The sequence below is a fragment of the Tupaia chinensis genome, unplaced genomic scaffold (genome assembly GCF_000334495.1).
Source record: "Tupaia chinensis unplaced genomic scaffold, TupChi_1.0 Scaffold000217_1, whole genome shotgun sequence".
NCBI lineage: Eukaryota > Metazoa > Chordata > Mammalia > Scandentia > Tupaiidae > Tupaia > Tupaia belangeri.
The window spans coordinates 7,049,330-7,053,525 of NW_006159692.1; the positions used below are offsets into that span (position 1 = coordinate 7,049,330).

General features: G+C 44.1%; 1 protein-coding gene across 1 annotated transcript in view; it reads left to right on the forward strand.

The window, feature by feature from the left end:
- Nucleotides 1-3,030: 3,030 nt before the first annotated feature.
- The window catches only part of LOC102471532 (FXYD domain-containing ion transport regulator 4), a 15,685-nt gene continuing 14,519 nt past the window's right edge, over nucleotides 3,031-4,196 (forward strand). The window contains exon 1 of the mRNA XM_006147667.3: nucleotides 3,031-3,086. The gene's annotated coding sequence lies outside the window, so the exon portion shown is untranslated. The remainder of the gene's footprint in view (nucleotides 3,087-4,196) is intronic.

Consider the following 4,196-nt stretch of genomic DNA (forward strand, 5'->3'; position numbering starts at 1 on the left):
GCCAGACAGACAGAGAGAGACATAGAGACAGAAAGCGAGAAATCACCCCCCAGGGGGGATGGTCACGCCACAATCCCTTCTCCTCCATTCTCCTCTCGGGATCTTGGGCACGCACGCACACGCGCCCGGCGTGAGTTTTAAGCCACCGGGTCCGGGACACGAACCGCGGTCGACTACGTGGGAGTCCAGCAACATAGCCATTACGCTAACTGCTGGTTCCCAAGCTTTTACAAATTTAACAACATCCAAAACTTTCACAAGATGTTAGCAATAACAAATAGATTGACAGCAAGTTTTCTTTTTTTAAAATAAAGAATTATTTATTTTATTTTATTTATTTATTCAATCATTTTCATTTGACCAGAGAAAGACAGACACACAGAGAGAAGGAAAGTGAGAAAACAAGCCACCAGGTCCAGGACTCAAACTGTGGTTGGCCATGTGGGAGTGTCCAGCACCCTAACCAACACACCACCTGCTGACCCAGCAGTAAGTTTTCTAAGGTATTAGTAAAAATAAATTTCAAAGAAGGAGTCAACCAGCCAGCAGAGACATGGTATTTAAGGCAGCTGGATCCTACATGGCCAACTGCATGGTTTGAGTCCTGGGCCTGGCAGCTCAAGAAACATGCAGGGCCCATGTGCATGCATGCTCAAAATCCTGAGAGGAGAATGGAGAGGTGGTATAGAGATTGCAGCATGGCTACACGCTCAGGGGTGTCTTCTCACTTTACGCTCTCTATCTCATCTGTCTCCTCTGAGCACACTCTCAAATTTAAAAAAAAAAAGGGGGGGGGTTGGGACCAGCAGGTGGCATGGTGGTTAAGGTGCTGGACACTCCCACATGGCCGACCAGGATTCAAGTCCTGAATCTGGTGGCTTGCTTTCTCACTTCCTCTCTCTCTCACCCTCTGTTTCTCTGGTAAAACTAAAAAATAAATGAATGAATGAATTAATTAATTAAAATAATTTTTTTTTTTTTTAAAAAGGAGGTCAATTTACACTAGAAAGCTCACTTACCTTCCATCCATTCTCGGAGAATTATTCTAATACTGTAGACTGCTATCGTATGAAGCAGTGATTGTGATTATGCAGTTCACATCACCAGTAAAATTGGAATATGACAGGAAATTACTTTAATTTAGCATTTTGTGGAATGGTTTGTTATGCTTTTTAAATATGTCAGTTTTGCTTTCTTTTATCATTCTAAATAAATATAAGTGTTCAGACAGACATGTTGCACCGATAATTTGGGGCTCTCATTGCTAATTCCCCTTGATCTGCCCTCCTGGGGTTCGTGTCTGTCATTCTGAAGGGCACTCCCAGTATCAGTGCTGCGCACCAGGTTTGCATTGCAGCTTTCAGAAACAGGTGGACTGAGACCCATACACCCCAGTTCCACCCAGGCCTAAGAGCCTAGAACCCTGTAGTCACTAACTCCATCCATCCTTTATGGCAAAACTGGGTCCACCTCCTGCATGATAGAGGCCACGGCTTCCTTCAGACCCTTGGTGTGGAAAATCCCAGCGCTGATTATAGAAGTTAATATATTAATATTTTACTAGTTTCTTAACTGAGAGGCAAGTAATAGTTCTCGAGAATTTATACATCAAACAGCAGGCATTTAAAATTTACATTATAGAAAAGAACTTACAGCTGCTATTTTCCTCCACTGTTCGCTAAATTGAAAGTTCAGCACTTCTTCTGAGTTTGGTAAACATTGCTTTGAGGTAACTTCTTTTGAAGTCTGATTGGAGTAGAACTTCTCTTTGCTTATTGGTAGAGCAGAATAACAAATGACTACAAAATGTTGCCCGGTCTTTCCTTTCCTTTTTTTTTTTTTTTTAAGAATTATTTTATTTAACTTTATTTATTCATTCATTCATTTTAATTTTACTAGAGAGGGACAGAGTGAGAGAGGGAGGGAAAGTGAGAAAGCAGGCCACCAGGTCCGGGACTCAAACTCTGGTTAGCCATGTGGGATTCCAGCGCCTTTAACCACCACGCCAACTGCCAGCCCTGCCCCTTGGTTTCTTGATCCAACTGTAAGAGTCAGTGTAGGAACTGGCAGGTGGCATGGTGGTTGAGGGCACTGGATTCCCACATGGCTGACCACAGTCCAAGTCCTGGACCTGGCAGCTTGCTTTCTCACTTTCCCTCTCTCTCTTGTCAAATTAATTAATTAATTAAATTAAATACTTTTTGAGAGGTTTTTGCTATAGGGTGCGTGCGCTCGCCAGACAGACAAAGAGACAGAAAGCAAGAAATCACCCCCCAAGGGGGATGGCCACGCAGCAATCCCTTCTCCTCCATTCTCTTCTCAGGATCCTGGGCATGCACGCACACACACCCGGCGTGAGTTAAAGCCACCGGGTCCGGGACTCGAACCGCGGTGGACCACGTGGGAGTCCAGCGACATAGCCATTATGCTGACTGCTGGTCCCAATAATTAGTTTTTTAAAAAGTTACTGTACTGGGCCAGCAGGTGGTGTGGTGGATTGATACACTGGATTTTCACATGGCAAACCTCAATTTGAGGTCTGCAAGCCTCCTGGACCTGGTGGACCTTGAGGAAAGGTTCTCCCAGGTCTGGGTGGCTTGCTTTCTCACTCTCACTCTCTCTCTCATAAGTGCACATGCCTCATAGCAAATTAAAAAATAAGAAGAATAGGGGGCCAAGCAGATGGCATAGCAGTTATGTTGTTGACTCTCACATGGCCAACTGTGGTTTGAGTCCTAGACCCAGTGGCTTGAAACTCAAGCTGGGCGCATGTGCGTGTGTGCCCAAGATCCCAGGAGGAAGATGGAGGAGAAAGGATTCAGCATGGCCATCCCCGGGTGGGTGATTTCTCACTTTTTCTCTCCCTGTCTCTGTCTCTCTGGTGAGCGCATGCTTCCTAAGGCAATGGCCTCTAAAAAATAATAATAATAGTAATAAATAAATAATTATTTTTTAAAAAGAAAAAGAGCCAGCATATTAATCTTTCATTATTTTTTTATTGCCAGAGAGCACAATGGTAGCCAAAGAGAGAGAGGAAGCAGCCCCCAAGGGGATAAAACAGTCTTTCATTCTATTACTACTACCAAGTAAGTAAGTGGTTCTCTTTTCCAGACATTTAGAAATAATATCTCCACTTCACATTTATTTGTAAAGATGGAGATAAAGACATTTGATGGACTTGGACTGCGAGCCACTGGTTCAAGAAACACTTATCATAAATTATGCTCTAATCTAAAATCTGGGTACACATGCAACTTCATCGGCTCAGTTTAAATGGAAAATATGGCAAAGGGAAACTTACAACTGCAGCTTATAAATGTTTTACACTTGTTTCTATCACTGACCAACTCTGAACTCAGTGCTGCGCACTTTGGAATCCCCTGTACCTGGTCTAGTTCTGGATATGTACAGGGAGTCAATATAGGTATTCAATCAATAAATAAATACCAAGTACCTACAGTAGAGTGAAAAATACTTTTTTTATTATTTAACTTTGTTTATTTTAATTTGACCAGGGAGGGACAGAGTAAGAGAGAGAGAGAGAAAGTGAGAAAGCAAACCACCGGGTCCGAGACTCGAACAATGGTCAGCCATGTAGGAGTACCAGTGCCCTTAACCACCATACCACCTGCTGGCCCCGAGTGAAAAATAGTTTGAAAGTAGTACAATTGGGACCAGTAGTTGGCATAATGACTATGTTGCTGCACTCCCATGTGTTCAACTGTGGTTCAAGTCCTGGGCCTGGTGGCATGTGGCATGTGCGTGCACGCCCATGATCCCGAGAGGAGAATGGAGGAGAAGGGATTGCGGTGTGGCCATCCCCCCCTGGAGGGTGATTTCTCGCTTTTTGTCTCTCTGTCTCTCTCTGTCTTTCTGGTGAGTGCACGTGCCCTATAGCAAAAACCTCTCCAAAACAAAGAAAAATGTAGTACAATCACGCTGTAACTTTTTTTTGTTTTGCTCTAGTTTTTGCTATAGGTCACATGCTCTCACCAGAGTGAGACAGACAGAAGGAAAGTGAGACATCACCTTCCGTGTTGTGGGATAGCCACGCCACAATCCCTTCTCCTCCATTCTCCTCTCGGGATCTTGGGCATGCACACACATGCGCCCAGCGTGACTTTAAGCCACCGGGTCCAGGACTCGAACTGTGGTCGGCTACATGGGAGTTCAGCAACATAGCCATTACACTGACT